The sequence below is a fragment of the Euphorbia lathyris genome, chromosome 4 (assembly GCF_963576675.1).
Source record: "Euphorbia lathyris chromosome 4, ddEupLath1.1, whole genome shotgun sequence".
Taxonomy (NCBI): domain Eukaryota; kingdom Viridiplantae; phylum Streptophyta; class Magnoliopsida; order Malpighiales; family Euphorbiaceae; genus Euphorbia; species Euphorbia lathyris.
Genome location: NC_088913.1, coordinates 94,038,524 through 94,049,234, shown reverse-complemented (window position 1 = coordinate 94,049,234; position 10,711 = coordinate 94,038,524). Strand labels below are relative to the sequence as shown.

The 10,711-nt window shown below is 38.5% G+C and overlaps 1 non-coding gene across 1 annotated transcript; it reads left to right on the top strand.

Annotated features, from left to right (window-relative positions):
* The first annotated feature begins 3,225 nt into the window (after positions 1-3,225).
* On the top strand, positions 3,226-3,344 carry LOC136228195 (5S ribosomal RNA). Its single transcript, XR_010688528.1, has one exon. It is a non-coding gene; the product is annotated as a 5S ribosomal RNA (ribosomal RNA).
* The last annotated feature ends 7,367 nt before the right edge of the window (positions 3,345-10,711 follow it).

Genomic DNA, 10,711 nt, shown 5'->3' with positions numbered 1-10,711 from the left:
GTATATATTAAGTGTATATGGAAAAAAAAAATTAATCCTCTTGATCTGTTTATTTTTTTTTCTTGATTGAGCCTCTAATCTTTTTGACACATTGAACCCTGACACATATGGTTATCAAAATTAGTTAATTGTGAACGTCTAATTTAGTTAGATGAATTTTTAGTCATTTCATTTAGGTAAAAGCTATGGTTATGTCTATGATCTTTCATTTTTTGTCTCATTAAACCATTGTTGTACAAAAAAAAAACTGATTTGAACATAAAATTTGGTTAACAGACTGTTATTGAAACTGATCAGGGACGCCTAATGATGTTTTTTTTACCTTTCATTTATTGAAACTGTTTTATAATTTTTACATTTTCAAATAAAGATTGCTTTCGAACGGTTAAATATGTACAATTTTGAATCCATACGAAATGACACCCAATTAACTGAGGTACATATTCAAAGTTGATTTTTTTTTTGTAAAAGTGAATAAGATAATAGACTAATGTCTAATTACACATTTTTAATTCTCATTACTTTCAAATATATGATGCTTACATATTTATGTTTTGCATAGGTTTGCTTAACAAGAAAACCAATACACTAAGTAATTAAAGAACACAAGGACAAGTGACATGTGGTGCCAATCCTGCCATTGATCTTAGGGTTTCGGTTTAATGATGATGATTTGAAGAATAAGAGATTGGGTGAGATGAGACATAGGGTAAGTATGATAGGCAGCTTCTGGAATGTGCCATTTGATGATAAAGACTAAGTTGCCTTTGATGGCTGCGCAAAGACCAAAAGATCCTTGGAAACTGAAGGGTCCAACTCAGAAAGATAAGAGGGGATGAAGAGTCAAAGACTCTTTAGTTTCGAAAACTTTGGATTTTAGAGAGGGACTGTTCGTTTTCTTCTTCTTCCTTTATTGTTTCTTTCATATGTAACGTTTTCTTTTGTAAATCATTTTCGTCTTCTTTTATTGTGATCATTCTTCAGCCCTTAGTTTGTTATTTTTTAATAATCAAATGCTATGTAATTTGACAAATGTGAAATTAAAAGAGTAGATATTAGACAAAGATCGAAGCCTTTGCTGGAAATCTTCATCTCTGACACCCTATTAACCCAGTTATAACACTTTGATCACCTTTGAGACTACTCATTTCAAGGAAAACATGATATAATTACATTTAAGGTCCTTATGAGCAAAGCATATGAAGCTGTTAAAATTTGGTTTCTCTGAGAAGTGTGTGGATAAGTAAATGGCAAAACAGTTATTTAAATGAAACAGTCAAATATATCAAAAATTAATGATTTGACAATTTATAATAGAACTAAACAAGCTTATAAATAAATTATTTAGCTAAAATAATATTGATAAAGGGGCAAGATAACATATATATTAGATTAAGCAAGTAAAGATTGAAAGAAAACTACATCTCAGATTTGCTAATTTCTGAAAGATCTACAAACAAAGCACCATTATTTATTTATTTGATTTTGAAGTAGTAAGGAGATGCTAGCTTAAGGTGAAGGGGGAGTGAAGGGGAGGGGCGAAAAAGGAAAAGGGAAAGGAGGGAAGTTAGGAAGTGGAGGAAGAAGATTTGGGATATCAATTGGAGGTGGAAATTGGAAACTTGGAATATTAGGAATGTTTTGTGGATCAAATGGTGGAAGATTTTCCATTGCCATTGGGATTTTAGTATCATCAAGCTTTCCTAATTTTTCTTTGTTATTAGGCTGCTGCTGCTGCATCATCCGGGCATCACCAAGACTGGTCATTAGTAACCCAACCAACACCACCACCTTCCACCACATTTCTATGTTTTCTTTCTTTAATATTCTCTTACTCTTCCTCAATTCTAAGCCACCCTCACGGTTATATAGATCATAGATTGACTATGGCTATGGTAGCTGCCAAAATAGTTTGTTCAGCTGATGTATACATTACCTAATATTTATATTTCAGTTTTAAAAAACTCATTTAGACTATCCTTTTTATAATGATAACTCATAAATTAGTTCTACTATATAATTTACGTTATAACACTTATTTAACCCCTAAATTAAAATTTCAAAGTTAGTTAAGATATTTAAACAATCAAAATCATTAAGCAAGTCTTTGAACAAAGGAAAAATCATCAATTGAGATCATATCCTCAAAACAAAAACTCTAACTATTTTACTTTGACGGTAATGATCTATGTGCTAGTTCAAATGGGGTTATGGAGGAGAGTTTGAAATTGTTCAAATGAATAATTTTCGATGAGGTTTCAATTGATAATTTTTTATTAGAATGATGAGTGAATTGATGATTTTTGCTTAGCTCAACTTGATTTATGACTTTGATAGTTTAAGGTCCTAACATGTAAAATAAAACAATTAATTTTGTAATTAATATCAATTTTACCCCTACATTACGCAAAAAAAAAAAAAAAAAAAAAAAAAATTCTTGATAGTTTGACTATTACAACAAATCTTTCAAATATTAATTATAAATAAAATATTTAGTGTGTTACTAGAATAATTATAAAAAACTTGTGAAGCTAACTACTGATACATTCAAGTTGGTCATCAAAAAAACGCTTAAAATTTTAACAATTTGAAATTGTAGTTCAACTTTCCAATGATAAATATTTAATTATATGTTAGACGAAAAATTGACCTTGACTACCAAGATAAATGGATAAGTTCCAAATTTGTCTCTATCATTTTTGAAGAAGTGTATATGTACCTCTAACGTATAAAATTGTGCAATTTTAGATTTATCGTTTTTAAACAAGATCAATTTTATCCCACCTGATAGAAGATTTAAAAATATGAGTTTATTGTTATTTAACTCGTTATGTAATTGTTACATCAAACATTTCAAACATTAATTATGTCTAAAATATATATTATGTTACTAACATAGTTACAAATCCACCAAAATGTCAATATTTAAGTCTATACAAATTATTCATGAAAAATATCGAAAATGTTTATTATATTATTAAAACTGTTATAAACGATATTCCAAAATATACAAAATTACTTCAGTTTATTGATAATTTTTTTAAAAGATTTGATATTGTAGTTAAATAACTGATAAATAAATATTTTCAAATTTTCTGTTAGGTTTGAAAAAAAAAATTAATCATGTTTAACAACGTAAAAAGTAATATGGTAGAATTTATATTCAAAAAATAAATAGAGACAAAATTAGTGGTTTCTTTCTTTCTTAATAAACAATATATATTTGGGTGCGATCATACCAGCACTAATGCACCGGATCCCATCAGAACTCCGAATTTAAACGTGCTTGGGCGATAGTAGTACTAAGATGGGTGACCTCTTGGGAAGTCCTCCTGTTGCACCCCCAAACTTTTAACAGAGGCCATGTTGAGACTTTGTGCCATGCTCTTAGAGATTGCTCTAATAGTAAAGAGGTTTGGAGGAAAATTCTCCCACACCATATTTTCTCTTCCTTCATGGCACATTCTGAGGTCGACTGGTTCTCTGATGGTGTTAGAGGAAAGTTGCTTCCATACATGGAGCATGGTGACATTTTCTTTGCTATTATCTGTCACCAAGTTTGGAAATGGAGAAACGAGGAGATTTTTGGAGATAAAACTGTTTTTATGACAAACTTAGCTGATTTCTTCTCGAAAAAACTTTTCTCTATTATCGATAGTTTCAAAGGAGAGTCCCTTGCCAGAGCCTCTCAGTGTTGTGATGTCCATCTCGTGGGATGGAGCAGGCCAAGAGAGGGGGTTGTGAAGCTGAATACTGATGGTTCCTGCCTCAGTAACGGTAAGATTGCGGCTGGAGGTGTGCTTAGAGATGTAGGGGGCGTCTGGCTTTCTGGGTTCTCCCAGAATTTAGGGTTGGGTTCTTCCTTTTCTGCGGAGCTCTGGGCTATTCTTACTGGAATCAATCTTGCTAAAAGGCTGGGTGTTAAGAGGCTCTCTGTGGAGTCTGATAATTTGGAAGCAATCAAAATGATTTCTGAGAATCATTCTATGGGTCTTAACAGTCGCAACCTCATCAAAGCTATTATAAGGCTTTGCTCCTCCTTTGAGTTCGTAGAGTTCAGACACATTTTTAGAGAGCAGAATCGTGTTGCTGATCGCTTGGCGGCGGCGGGCCATGAAGGGACGTTAGGCGTTACTACCCTTCCTGTTTCCCCTAGTTTCATCTCTCATCTTCTCTTAGAAGATAGGATTGGGGTTAGCTTCCCTAGGCTAATTCCTGGGTAGTTTGTTGTTATTCGTTTTTCTTTTCCTTTTCTACCAAAAAAAAAAATAAACAATATATATTTAATAATTTGTCTCTATTTATTTTTTGGTTAGAAAATAATTTATTAAAATCTTTTGAAAAAAGGGAATACATAAATAATTAACATTCATTAAATTTGTTGACTTTCATTGAATTTATTGAAACTTAATTATAAAAGCTCTTGGTGGATGTGCCAGTTTCATAAAAGCAACATTGGGAGCACAAATTTTGTTGTAACAGTCTTACAGAATTCATGTAGGATTATAAATTACTGTGATTTTATCGAAAAAAACTAAATTATATTTTTTTTAAATAAGAAACCCGGAAAAGAACATAAAACAGCAGCAATCAAAGGTTAAAAAAAAAAAAAAAAATTAAACATAAAGGCTTATTTAACCATCGAAATCATTTTTCCAGCATTACTATTCATAACATTTACTTCAGTTTATATTTCCATCGGTGAAATTTAATTTATTTTGGATAAAAATTTATCAAATTCGTTACTTTTTCTTATATAACATAATTTTTGAACGTGAAATTAACATATGACAATTGTTTTAATTATTTTTTCATATGTGGATAAATAAGAAAAAAATAATAATTCCGTATCCATTCATATGTTAAGTCTATATTGCAAAAAAAAAATTTACACATACTTATACATACATGTTAAAATATGAGTCATGCTGAAAATTTAACAAATTAGATAATTTTTTATCTAAATTGGTCAAATGTCACACATGGAAATATTCCATGTAGTAAATGTTACCAAATGATACGATAGTATGCAAATTATAAAATTTTATATACTACATAAACCAAATATGGCTTTAATAAAAACAATGGCTATCATGTTGTAAGAGAGTGCTATGACGAAAAGTATTATGGAAAAAAATGATAAGTGTTTGATAAATATATGACACAAGTTGTACACGCTAATATACATATTAGTTTATATTGAAAGTTAGACTATTTTCTTCTTAAAAAAATTTAATATTAATTTTCTCATAAGTTGTAAATCTATATTTTTTTTTTCAAAAGCTTCAAATTATAGTTTTTCATGAAACAAAATTTCCAATTTTTTCAACCTTTAAACTATTTTTAAACTTTGGAAAAACAATATCAAACGCATACTAAACCATCCGTGGAAGTTAGAGAATATCCAAGAATTTGTTGTGATTTTAAGTTCAATTTTGAGCAGGTTGAATTAAAAACATCAGAAATTTTCACATGCACCTTAAGGAGCAAGTTAATTTACTAAGGTATAGGTTTATTAAATCTAAACCTCAGGAAGTTTTGAATCTCCATCTTAGGATTCTAATAAGCCTAAATCTAATGGTGAATATGCAAATTCTACATCAAGACTGTTAAAAACATACCCCAAGTGATGCGGACATCCGAACTGGCCACACTGATCGCGCGGACTCTAGCGGGTCTTCAAGAATCAAGCTCACAGAGGATGCACCTGGAAGGGCGGATCCCCAAGACATGCGAGCAAGGCGGATCTAGGAGTACGCCAGAAGGCGTATCCACATATGAGCATGGGCGGATCGCCAAGATTACTTCCTCAGAAAGTCGACCAACGGACAGTCTGACATTCCGTACCTGCGCCGTCGTACTCCTTGTCTGAGCAGACTATCCATTTTGCCCTTTGTCTTATGCCTTTTTGTAACCCTAATAAGGGTAGCGTCGGTCATTAGGGGATGTATTTATACCCTCATTTTATAAGAATGGAACAACTTTTTATCAATCAAATATCATTTCTCTTTGAGAATTAAGGTTTATACCTTGTTATCGGGATTCACTCCTTCAAGTTAAGCTTGAGAAGAACATCTTTGTTGGTTTACGACTAAAACCTCCATTTATCGCTTTCAATCCGTATCAGTTGGTATCAGAGCCAATCGTTTCCTGACCTGAAACTTCTTTTGGCAATGGTTCAACCCCGACAACCGCAAGATTCCATGGAAACCAGTGACCGGAGGTATGAGGAGCTAAGGGAGCACCTCGCGGAACAGATTCAGGCCAGCCATGAGCGGCAGAGACAAACTGATCAAAAGTTCCTGGAGTTAACCACCTCCTTGGAAAACTTCAAACTGGAGGTTCGGTCCTTAATCCAATCCGCAGCAGGAGGATCAACTCAGAGAAAGGAAGGAGCCCTTGAACAACCACGTCCACAAATGGGTCCTAGGGATCCTGAGGTAAGAAGGCCTGCCTTTGTCCTTGTGCATAACGCTGATAGCGATAGTGATGATTTTGAGGATATTGGGGATAATGGTGCCTTTAGAAATATGAGGAGTGTTGGCCCGAATGATAACAGACGTGTGGGTATGGCTAGGGCAGAACCAGATCTAGGAAACTTTGACAGGGATGATGCCTTTAAGTTAAAAATAGACTTACCGTCTTTTGGTGGTGAACTGGATATAGATGGGTTCTTAGATTGGTTATCGGAAGTTGAGCGCTTCTTTGAATATGCTGGGATTCCTGATGAGAGGAAAGTAAGGCTGGTGGCGTATCGCCTGAAGGGTGGCGCATCAGTTTGGTGGGATCAGATGAGGGAAGAAAGAAGAAGAGGGGGCAGAGATCCGATTAGATCTTGGCTACGAATGAAGGCGATGTTGAGGGAGCGGTTCTTACCGCCGGACTATGAGCAGTATATCTACAGCTCCTACAGAGGATGCTCTCAAGGTGCCCGAAGTGTCCATGAGTATACCTCAGAATTCTTAAGGCTATCGGCTAGGGCCAACTTGTCTGAAACTGAAAGCCAAAAGACCTCTAGGTACCTAGAAGGGTTGAGATACAACATCCAGGATCGTATTGGCACACAGATGGTGGTTCGAGTGCAAGATGCCAGGAATTTGGCCCTGAAGGCTGAATCTCAACTAAGCGGGCGAACCCGGAGATCCGCCGCTACCGAGTATACACCTGGAGGAAGGGATAACGTGAAGTCTTATGACAAAGGCAAGCAAGTGGCGAGTGCCAGTGGAGTTAGGGTTAACAGTGTGGGAAGAGGATCTGTTGGAAATACTAGGCCATACAAGGAGGTACCTACACCACCTAAGAGCAACAATCCATATGCGAGGCCCGCGCCTTTTAAATGTTTCAGGTGCAATGAACCAGGCCATAGATCCAACGAGTGTCCTAGGAGGAAGAGTGCTAACATGGTGGAAAGATGTGAAGAAGACTATGAAGAAGGGGATGAAGTATATTGTGAACCCTTGGGAGAGGATGATGATGAGGCGGATGAAAGGAGATACGCCATTCATGTGGTTAGACGCTTATTAGTCTCCAGCCGACTAGAGGGCGATCAGAGGCATCAACTATTCCGGACTCGTTGCCTTGTGAACAAAGGGCGATGCAACGTAATCATTGATAGTGGTAGTCAGGAGAACATTGTGAGTAGCAGCGCCGTTTGGAAGTTTGGATTGCTGGCGGAGGCACATCCTGACCCCTACAGGGTTGGATGGATCAAGGATGTGGGTGAACTCAGAGTAAGCCAGAGATGTAAGGTACCTATTGAAATCGGCGAATATAAGGATGAAGTCTGTTGTGACGTGGTCGATATGGATGCCTGCCACCTACTATTGGGCAGACCCTGGCAGTTTGATAATGACGCCATCCACACCGGAAGAAGGAATACTTACAGATTTATAAAGGATGGGGTGAAGTTCGTACTCACACCCATGGTGAGGGAATCAAAGGCCGATGAGAAGTCCACCTTGGTAGTCTGTCCCACACACAAGTCATTCGTCAACGAATGCGAAGAGAGCCAGATGGTATATGTGGTCATGATAAAGGCGAATCACGAATCAGCATAAAGGGATGAAAGGGAAATGCCGAGTGAAGTGACCCGCCTACTGGGCGAGTATCAAGATCTGTTCCCGGAAGAGCTACCCAGTGGGTTACCACCTTTGAGGGACATCCAACATCATATCGATCTTGTGCCTGGGGCTAGCTTACCAAGCCTCCCACACTATCGAATGAGTCCGAAGGAGAACGACATCATGAAACAGAAAGTGGAGGAACTCATCGAGATGGGATACGTTAGGGAGAGTATGAGTCCTTGCGCCGTTCCAGCTTTACTTACGCCGAAGAAGGATGGGTCTTGGCAGATGTGTGTTGATAGTAGGGCCATCAACAAGATCACCATCAAGTACAAATTCCCCATTCCAAGGTTGGATGATATGCTGGACCAGCTTGGCGGATCTAAAGTCTTCTCCAAGATTGATCTCAGGAGCGGTTATCACCAGATACGTATTCGAGCTGGGGATGAATGGAAGACTGCTTTCAAGACTAGGGATGGATTGTATGAGTGGTTAGTGATGCCATTTGGGATGACCAATGCCCCTAGTACTTTTATGAGGCTAATGAATCAGGTGCTTCGCCCGGTGATTGGGAAGTTTGTAGTTGTGTATTTTGATGATATTTTGATTCATAGCCAGACCTTGGCGGATCATGAGAAGCACTTGCAGACAGTATTTGATCTGTTAAGGAAATACCAGCTATTCGCCAACACCAAGAAGTGTGACTTTGTCATGGAAAGTTTGGTTTTCCTTGGATTCGTGGTTAGTGGCGACGGTGTCCAAGTGGATGGAGAGAAGGTGAGAGCCATCCGAGAATGGCCGACTCCGAGGAATGTGGGGGACATCAGGAGTTTTCATGGGCTAGCAACATTTTATCGAAGATTCATTAAGAACTTCAGTTCCATAGTGGCCCCATTGACAGAATGTTTGAAGAAAGGAAAGGGATTCGAGTGGGCGGACGCCCAAGAAGAGAGCTTCGCCTTGATCAAGGAAAAACTGAGTACAGCGCCAGTGCTGGCGTATCCTGATTTTGATAAACTGTTTGAAGTTGAGTGTGATGCCAGTGGAATTGGGATTGGTGGTGTTTTGATGCAAGAGAAAAGGCCCATTGCGTACTTCAGTGAGAAGCTATGTGACGCACGGCAAAAGTGGGCAACGTATGATCAAGAATTTTATGCCATAGTGAGGGCATTGAAAGTATGGGAGCATTACTTAGTGGGGAAAGAATTCATTCTCTACACTGACCATCAGGCCCTCAAGTATCTAGGAAGTCAGAAGCAACTTCGAAGCTCCATGCATGCCCGGTGGTCCGCCTTCATAGATAAGTTCCCCTATAAGCTTATCCATAAGGCGGGAAAACAAAACGTAGTGGCGGACGCCTTGAGTCGGAGGGTTGCACTAATAAAAACCGTCAATCTGGAGACCGACTGCTTCGAACATATCAGAGGAGAGTACCTGGCGGATCCCGATTTCAGTAGCATTTGGGAGAAGTGTAAAACCCAGCATGGAGATGGAGCGTATCACATCACGGATGAGTATCTAATGAGGGGTAACCAACTTTGTTTACCTTGCACTTCCATCCGCGAAAAAGTTATCCGCGATCTTCATGGCGGATCCCTGGGGGGACATTTTGGGCGAAACAAGACCTATGAAGCAGTAAGTTCCCGTTATTTCTGGCCCAAGATAAGGAGAGATGTGGCGTACCTAGTAGAACGATGCTATATCTGCCAGACCGCCAAGGGACACCCCACTAATGCTGGTTTGCAACTACCACTACCTGTACCAGAAACTATATGGGAGGATCTGTCCATGGATTTTGTCCTAGGGTTACCCAGAACTCAGAGGGGCATGGATTCCATCTTTGTGGTTGTTGACCGATTCTCAAAAATGGCACACTTCATACCATGCCGAAAAACCAATGATGCATCGGCAACTGCTAAATTGTTCTTCAAGGAGGTCGTCAAACTACATGGCGTACCAAAGAGTATTGTCTCAGATCGTGACACGAAGTTTCTGAGTCACTTCTGGCGGACCTTGTGGGCTCTTTTTTATACTTCTCTGAAGTTTAGTACCACTGCCCACCCTCAGACAGACGGACAGACAGAAGCGGTCAATAGAACTCTGGGAAACTTACTGCGTAGCAAGTGCAAGGATAAGCCCCGGATGTGGGATGTGGTTCTAGCCCAAGCTGAGTTCGCCTACAACGGTTCTGTACATTCGGGAACCGGGAGATCACCATTTGAGGTAGTATACACAAAGACCCCAAACCATGCCCTTGATATAGCATACCTTCCAAAGGGAAATGTGACTGCCAACCAGCTGGCCCAGGACTATATGCAGATGCACCAAGAGGTAAGGGAGACTCTTGAGGATAGAAATCATAAGTTAAAGGCTAAGACGGATGAGCACCGCAGGGACCTACAGTTTGAAGTTGGAGATGAGGTCATGGTATATTTGGGCAAGGAGAGGCTCGCGAACACCGCAAGCAGCAAACTTCGGCCTAGGAGGTATGGGCCATATAAAATCACCAAAAAGATCAACGCCAATGCCTATCATATAGCATTGCCAAACTGGCTTGGCAAAGTCTCACCAGCGTTCAACATCCGTGACCGTAGCCCATGGAAATCGGATGGTCCTTTAGAGCTCAACAAAAACGAATCAGTGCCGAA